The sequence below is a fragment of the Nicotiana tabacum genome, chromosome 6 (genome assembly GCF_000715075.1).
Source record: "Nicotiana tabacum cultivar K326 chromosome 6, ASM71507v2, whole genome shotgun sequence".
Taxonomy (NCBI): Eukaryota; Viridiplantae; Streptophyta; class Magnoliopsida; order Solanales; family Solanaceae; genus Nicotiana; species Nicotiana tabacum.
The window spans coordinates 105424817-105433838 of record NC_134085.1 but is presented as its reverse complement, the minus strand read 5'-3'; the positions used below and the strand labels follow the sequence as shown (position 1 = coordinate 105433838).

At 35.4% G+C, this 9022-nt stretch overlaps 1 long non-coding RNA gene across 2 annotated transcripts; it reads right to left on the bottom strand.

The window, feature by feature from the left end:
* Positions 1–242: 242 nt before the first annotated feature.
* Positions 243–8683, bottom strand: LOC107764907 (uncharacterized). 2 transcript variants are annotated; one of them, XR_012710565.1, is made up of 4 exons: positions 8552–8683; positions 7581–7710; positions 7189–7341; positions 243–994 (listed from the first exon to the last, which is right to left on the bottom strand). It is a non-coding gene; the product is annotated as an uncharacterized LOC107764907 (long non-coding RNA). The 2 variants fall into 2 exon arrangements; XR_012710566.1 differs by having other exon boundaries at positions 243–957.
* Positions 8684–9022: the final 339 nt, after the last annotated feature.

Sequence of the window (9022 nt, the reverse complement as noted above, 5' to 3'; positions counted from 1 at the left end):
GTTTATACGGGTATTATTAAGATTTTAAAATTGATAATATCAAATTAACTGCCCTAACATTGCTGTAGTGTTATTGTCATGATCATACGGATTTAATATTCAAAACCAACAATATGTCATAGCCCATATTTTTATATACTAGTTTCTCACCACGTGCGATGAACGTGTATACTGAGTCATGAAATATATATTTTATAAAACAATATCAATATTATTAAAATAAATATTTGAATAAATAAAAATACACAGAAGAATAAAATACAAGTATATGTAAATGATCAATTCGTCACATATTCCTAGGACCTGTAATGAATGATGCAGAAAATAATACACTTTGACCAACCTTTTCTCCTCTATTGATAAGGCTCAAGGCCATTGTAATAATCCTTCCGAATTGCAAATAAAACATGATTGTCTCATCAACCAGTATTCTCATTAAACTTACTATGAAGAAACTCTTGCACATGAATCAATACCTCTTTTGCCCGTGAGAGCTATAAAGTTACCCCTACACAGTAAATGTGGGCATTTACTAATTAAATTAGAGCCATCATAAACTTCTTTAACTATGACAGTGTTCCTGACACCTTTATTAGTGATGTAAATATACCATAATGTTTGATTAAGCAAAGCAAAAATTCAGCTGGTAAGATGTCATGCTTTTTTCCATCGTCAAACTGAGGAGCTCCCGAAGCTGTGCGACCAATCTTTTTTGAACTTTGGGATCAGCAAGTCCAAACCTTCTAGTATTAAAATATGGAGAAGGGAATCCATCTTCTACCACTTCTGTACTCGAGGCAGTTCATGTTTGGCCTAAATGCTGCAGGAGAGCTCAATTGAAACATAAAAGTACCTAAATAATATCCATATTTCTATAGTCTGGTCTGCCCTTTCGAAGTGAGGACCTCTTCACGTACCAGTCTTCCTCCCGGGTCCCAACTGCATCATAGCTCTTCCCTTTTAAAGAAAAAAGAATTCATCCCTGAATTCAAATCTTAAAAAATAGAAAAAGGATCAAGTATCTATATGCATTCATCACCAAAAATATGCATGACAAAATAAAAGAAGAAAATGCCCATGTATTTTTTTAACCCACTTTCTTCAAGGCAACATAAAGACTCGTCTATAATTTGTGTACATCATTATAGAGAGTCATATAATTCCCTAAGTAAGCACATAATGCACCTTTTATGAGCTCATCAAACAAGAAAAATGATTTAGATAGACAAAAAAGATAAGTATACTCCATGTACAAACTATATTTAAATCTACCAATATCTTATTTCTCAAACTACATATGCCGTGAAATGTATGTATCAAACTCAAAATACTATAAGGACTTTCTAGCATAAAGAGACAAACCAACCAAAATAATAACTTCCTAAACAAGTGTTTCCGACATGCTTCCCAGAAAAGAGCAATGTTATGATAAACCCAAGTATCATAATATCCACTAAAGTCTATTCTTTCAAGAAATTCAATACTCACTTGGCATAAAATACACACGAGGATATAAATAAAATGTTTTAAGGAGTAAAACTCATATGTCAAAATTGATTTTATCAACAAAGTATTCCAATTCATCTTGCAAATCAAGACTCAATATTCTGTGTGGTAAAGAAAATATAAAAGGTTGACAAAGCATTCATTTAGCACAAGTATCTCTAGAACATGCATCAAATTAAACACTCTTATGGTAGAGCTAAGCCTATCCAAAATCAAGAAAGAGCATCTCTCCAAATGAAGTAGCAATTACTTGGCTCAAAAGAAGACCATGAAACTAATAGATATAAAGATTAACGGCTAACTAATTAATGTTTTCTTCCATTCAAGCCTTCTGAATTGCACATATACTTCAGTTGGAAATCAGTTACACAAGAAGTTAAAAGTACTAAGTATAAGGCAAAAAGTTATGATTATTATAATAGAAAATATCTTTCCTAGTAAATGAAGATGTCTACAATATGTTTTAGGAGTTAATACTGTTGAATTTGGCAAAGTCCCACATCGGTGGGTTAGCCATTTGGTTGGGAAATTTTCCCTATAAAAGAAGGCCTAATGTTTAGGATTTAAATACACCTCTCATTTGTCTTCTCATCTGTTTAAGGCATTTGTATCTTCTCTTTTTAGTATTATTTCACTTGTATTTTTGGAGTGGAATAAAATATTGGTTGTGTCCGAGGAGTAGGCAAAATTAGCCGAACCTCGTAAATTCTGGTGTTCCCTTTATTATTGCTTTATTGTCTTATTTATTATTTGGTGGCTGTCATAATTTTTGGTATAGTAGTTGTGACTTATTTACACTATATACATTTGGCTTCCGCAACAATTGGTATCAGAGCCAAGGTACTGTCTAAGTATGCTCTGTGGTTGCAGCATAGTCTGATCTTCCACATCAGAAAAGATTTATCTTGGTAACTGAGTCAAGGTTCTGTCTGAGTATGCTCTGTGGTTGCAGCTTAGTCTGATATTCTACATCAGAAAGGAAATAATCTTGATTTGTGTCGTCAGCTATTAAATAATATTTGTGTCAAATATGGGAGAAAATAAACAAGAAGAATCTACATCAAGTGTCAACAACACGTCATCATTGGCATCTTCGCTTATGACAAGAATTGTGTCAAATGCGAAATTTGCGGTAGAAATATTTGACGGGTCCGGACATTTTGGGATGTGGCAAGGCGAAGTTCTAGATGTCCTTTTTCAACAAGGGCTAGATCTGGCCATTGAAGAAAAGAAACCAGATGTTATTGGAGAAGAAGATTGGAGAATTATCAACCGTGTTGCTTGCGGTACCATTCGATCCTACCTTGCTAGAGAGCAGAAATATCCATACACAAAGGAAACTTCTGCAAGTAAATTATGGAAAGCACTGGAGGATAAATTTTTGAAGAAAAACAGTCAAAATAAATTGTACATGAAGAAGAGACTTTTTCACTTCACCTATGTTCCTGGTACCACGATGAATGAACATATCACCAGTTTCAATAAGTTGGTCACAGATTTGCAAAATATGGATACAAAAATTGATGTTGTTGGCGTCACTTCCTGATGAGTACGAGCACCTTAAAACTACTCTACTCCATGGAAATGACGAAGTTTCTCTCAGAGAAGTTTGTTCGGCTTTGTACAGCTATGAACAAAGAAAGCGAGAAAAACAGAAGGGCGGAGAAGGAGAAACACTATTTGTGAGGGGTCGTCCTCAAAATCAAATGAGGACAAAGAAGGGAAGATCCAAGTCAAGATCCAGACCCAGCAAAGATGAATGTGCCTTTTGTCAAGAAAAAGGGCACTGGAAGAAAGACTGTCTGAAGTTGAAGAATAAGGCCAAATATAATAATGGAAAGGCCATTATGAATTCAAATGTAGCTGATTGTGATGATTCAGACTTCTCATTAGTTACAACAGAGTCATCAACATCATCAGACATATGGTTGATGAACTCGGCTTGTAGCTATCATATGTGTCCCAACAGGGACTGGTTCGTGGATTTTCAAGAAGGAGAATATGGAATTATTCACATAGCGGATAACAGCCCTCTTACCTCATATGGGATTGGTTCAATACGATTAAGGAACCACGATGGAATGATCAGAACATTAACAGATGTTCGATATGTACCAGATTTGAAGAAGAATCTCATCTCTGTGGGAGCCCTTGAATCAAAAGGATTCAAAATCATTGTAGAAAATGGAGTGATGAGAGTATGCTTCGGTGCACTAGTGGTAATGAAGGCTAATCGGAAGAATAATAATATGTACCGCTATCATGGCAGTACAGTTATTGGGACAGCGACAGTGACATCCAGTGACGACAAAGAGGCAGAAGCAACCAAGCTATGGCACATGCGCTTGGGACATGCTGGAGGAAAATCCTTGAAAACTCTATCAGATCAAGGATTGTTAAAAGGAGTCAAGGCTTGCAACTTGGAGTTTTGTGAGCATTGTGTTAAAGGGGAAACAGACAAGGGTTAAATTTGGTACATCGATCCATAATACTAAAGGCATTTTGGATTATGTACACTCTGATGTTTGGGGTCCTTCCAAAACACCTTCATTGGGTGGGAAGCACTATTTTGTAACCTTTGTTGATGATTTTTCCCGAAGAGTATGGGTGTATACAATGAAGAGCAAAGATGAAGTGTTGGGAATTTTTCTCAAATGGAAGACGATGGTGGAGAATCAAACAGGCAAGAGGATCAAGTGTATTCGCACAGACAATGGAGGTGAATACAAAAATGATCATTTCAATAAGGTCTGTGAAAATGATGGCATCGTCCGACACTTCACTGTTAGACATACACCATAACAGAATGGAGTGGCAGAACGTATGAACCGGACCTTGCTGGAGAAGGTACGGTGTATGTTGTCTAATGTTGGCTTGGGCAAAGAATTTTGGGCTGAGGCAATTACATATGCATGCCACCTCATTAATCGCTTACCATCTGCTGCTATTGATGGCAAGACACCATTTGAAAAATGGTATGGAAAACCTGTTGTAGATTATAACTCTTTGCACGTGTTTGGCTCAACTGCATATTATCATGTGACGGAGTCAAAATTGGATCCAAGGGCAAAGAAGACTATTTTTATGGGAATTACTTCTGGAGTCAAAGGATATCGCTTATGGTGTCCTATGACAAAGAAAGTAATATTCAGCAGGGATGTTACCTTTGATGAATCTGCTATGGTAAATAAGGTAACAGAAGATACCAAACAAAATAAAGGTGCTTCTAAGCAGGTGGAGTTTGAGGGAAAATTTATTTTTCCTACACAAGAAGCAGAGGAGGAAACAAATGAAGATTACCCTCTGGAAGGAGAGCCAGTAGAGGAGATTCCAACTCAGGAACCTCAACAACAACTTGAATCAATAGCAACCAGCAGACCAAAAAGAACAATAACGAAACCTGTTAGTCTAATAGAGACGGTTGCTTGTGCAACCTCAATTGTAGCTGATGATGTTCCTACTACTTATAAAGACGCTGTCCAAAGTTCAGAAGAAGATAAGTGGAGGGTTGCCATGAATGATGAAATACAGTCCCTTCATCAGAATCATACATGGAGATTGGCCAATCTCCCGAAGGGAAAGAAAGCAATTGGGTGCAAATGGGTATTTGCAAAGAAGGAAGGATTTCCTAACCAAGTAGATGTTCGCTACAAAGCAAGATTGGTGGCCAAAGGATATGCTCAAAAGGAGGGAATTGATTACAATGAAGTGTTTTCTCCAGTTGTAAAATATTCCTCCATTAGAATTATGTTGGCTTTGGTAGCACAATTGGATTTGGAACTAGTTCAGATGGATGTAAAAACTGCGTTTTTACATGGAAACTTGGAGGAGGAAATCTACATGACTCAACCAGAAGGATTCAAAGTTGCTGGAAAAGAAAATATGGTGTGCAAACTTGAAAAATCATTGTACGGATTGAAACAATCTTCTAGACAATGGTACAAGCGATTTGACGAGTTTATGTTGCGGCAAGGGTACAAGAGAAGCAAATACGATCATTGTGTGTATTTGCGCAAGCTTAAAGATGGTTCCTTTGTATATCTTCTCCTATATGTTGATGATATGTTGATAGCTTCCAAGAATTCGGAAGAAATTGATAAGTTGAAGATTCAACTGAAGAAGGAGTTCGAGATGAAGGATCTAGGTGAGGCAAAGAAAATTCTTGGCATGGAGATAAAAAGAGATAGACGTTCAAAGAAACTCTGTTTATCTCAAAAGGAATATTTGAAGAGAGTACTTCAACGTTTTGGCATAGATGACAAGACTAAGCCAGTTAGTACTCCACTTGCTCCCCATTTTAAGCTGAGTACTACTATGTCGCCAAAGGATGAAGTTGAACGAGAGTATATGTCAAAGGTACCATACGCAAATGTTGTTGGTAGCTTGATGTATACAATGGTCTGTACGAGACCTGACATTTCACAAGCTGTTGGAGTTATTAGCAGATATATGCATAATCCAGGAAAGGAACATTGGCAAGCTGTGAAGTGGATTCTACGGTATATTCATAATACTGTAGATGTCGGGTTAGTTTTTTAGCAGGAAGATAATCAGTCTGTAATTGGATATTGTGACTCAGATTTTGCGGGTGATCTGGACAAACGAAGATGAACTACTGGTTATGTGTTTACTTTTGCAAAGGCACCAGTTAGTTGGAAGTCTACTTTGCAGTCAACAGTTGTTTTGTTTACAACAGAGGCAGAGTATATGGCTATTACAGAGGCTGTGAAGGAGGCAATTTGGCTTCAAGGATTGCTAAAGGAGCTTGGTGTTGAACAAAAAGGTATCACAATTTTTTGTGATAGTCAAAGTGCTATTCAATTAGCGAAGAACCAAGTTTATCATGCAAGGACGAAGCACATTGATGTTCGGTATCATTTTGTACGAGAAATCATAGAAGAAGGTGGAGTCACGATGAAGAAAATTCATACTACAGAGAATCCTGTTGATATGCTGACAAAAGTGGTGACTGCGGTCAAGTTTCAACATTGTTTGGATTTGATCAACATTGTTGAACACTGAAGATTGAAGATGAAGACACAACCAAAATTTGTTATTGAGAGAAGATTGAAGATGTGGAATTTTGCCAAGGTGGAGATTTGTTGAATTTGGCAAAGTCCCACATCGGTGGGTTAGCCATTTGGTTGGGAAATTTTCCCTATAAAAGAAGGTCTAATGTTTAGGATTTAAATACACCTCTCATTTGTCTTCTCATCTGTTTAAGGCATTTGTATCTTCTCTTTTTAGTATTATTTCACTTGTATTTTTGGAATGGAATAAAATATTGGTTGTGTCCGAGGAGTAGGCAAAATTAGCCGAACCTCGTAAATTTTGGTGTTCCCTTTATTATTGCTTTATTGTCTTATTTATTATTTGGTGACTGTCATAATTTTTGGTATAGTAGTTGTGACTTATTCACACTATATACATTTGGCTTCCGCAACAAATACAACTATCACTATTAAATGCTTAGTTGATGAAACCTTTATGCATTTATCCTTAGCTAGAATATCCAAAAAAATTGCTCCATGGTCTACCATATAGTTTTAAATTCTGCAAGCAACCAGTTGATTATCAAAAATATTTACCAAGCCACAACACTACCTACAAAGGGTATAAAATAAATTACTTTATCAATTCATATTCTAATCACTGTCATTGAGCATAAAGTATCGGCGATACCTGTATCGGCCAGAGACATTGTCTCAAAAAATATCATAGTTAATTTAGAATGCTACAACACTGGGCATCCCATAGAGTTCAGCCTCTTTCATTTCCTATTCCCCTGCATATTATTCTCATTGCCATCCTCGATCCCTTTATCCGACCTTGTTCCTTCACCCACAAAAGAAATTCAAGTGAAATATTTATAAGTAGTTTATAATCCCATTCGTAAAGCCATATAATTTTGCTTGTCAATTGAAGATTAATTACTTTATTGTGTCTTGGTAATTTATTACGTTTATTGTTTCTCTAGATCATTCTGAAAAATTCAGTAAATCTTTCTCTTTTCTTTTCTATTATTTATGTGAACAAGAAACTGTAAAGTGTGACAAGAGAATGATATGAATTACCAGATCCCGGATGCAAAAAGAATGAACAAAAAACGCCAGAGTAGTATTGCACAAAAGAGAAGTATGATGTATATTCTACCAAGACTCTAACCGCCATCCTCAACAGCCACCAACGTGAATAATGCATACCCTGTATTGATTTTCGAAGCACCATTATATAATGGCGTAGAGAAACGATCAGGTACACAATTGTGATGGAATAGTTGTGACTATTAATATTGAAAATTAAAAGCACAACAACTATGTATATGCTTTAATCAGCTACAGGTGAAAACTTTTCAGTTTTAGTAACTAATAAACCGAACATACAACCAAGAAATCATGCATAATAATATGGTAACTTGATCTATGATACAAAAACGATGTAATTTAGAACTTGCAGTACAAATATATGAAAATCCCATGCTTTTTTGTAGAAAAAGACACTGACTTTCATTTTTTTCTTTTCTAATAAGATAAATAAAGATAAAGACACAAAATTTCAGTACAGTAAGTGATGAATTGAACATAACAACTACAGATCATGCAAAACACCATATTAACTTCATTTTTTACGGAAAACATTGTTACCCCAGATGTACAGTGAAGAGGAATAAAGGACAATGCAATAACATGGTTTAATACAGTTTAAAACATTTTTATTATATAATTCCCCCAAAAAAAAGAATGAAAATTTTATATAACTTGATCTGCTTGAAGATAAAGACGCAAACTTCCTAATCGGCAAAAAACGGCAATAAAACAAAAACCAAATTAAGAACCAAAAATCCAGTAATCATCAAAAGTCTAACCAGCAATCACAGACCACAATAATTTATGGACTGGTTTAAGAGAATTATCCCTAATTGAACTTACAAAAAAGTTTAGCGAGACCGACGAAAAATAGATTTGAGGTCTTTGCTTTACTTCGTCGGATAATCTTAACAAAGAGTAAAGAAACACATAAATTGCTAGAATTAGCACATGTGCACCTGCATGGATATGAAGGTCTGAACATCGTTCTTGCCTATATTTGGTACAGTTTGCAGAAGAGTTGTTTGATATCGAAATTTAGAAAAGAAAGTCAATTCGGAACATTATCATGGGGAAGAAACTTAAACGGTGCAACGCTTGGGATATTTTTTTTTTTTTTTTTTTAAAAAAAAGGAGCGTGTATTTGTATGTATTATTAAAAATTAAAATAAATTTAATGAGACAGGGGTAATTTCGTAATTTAAGTTTCAACTTCAGAGCCTCCTCTTAATATATTGTAGATGTAGATTGTAGATAGATGTAGATAAATGTAGATTTCACGATCATTTAGGAAACCTATTCTCTCTAATGTAGTAATTAATTTAAAGTGATTACAAATGGAAATGTTTAATATTTTACAAAGAAGGGACACTCTCGGTTCCACGAGAAGTTTTATTATGTGTCTCACACAACTTACATTAGTTGTATGA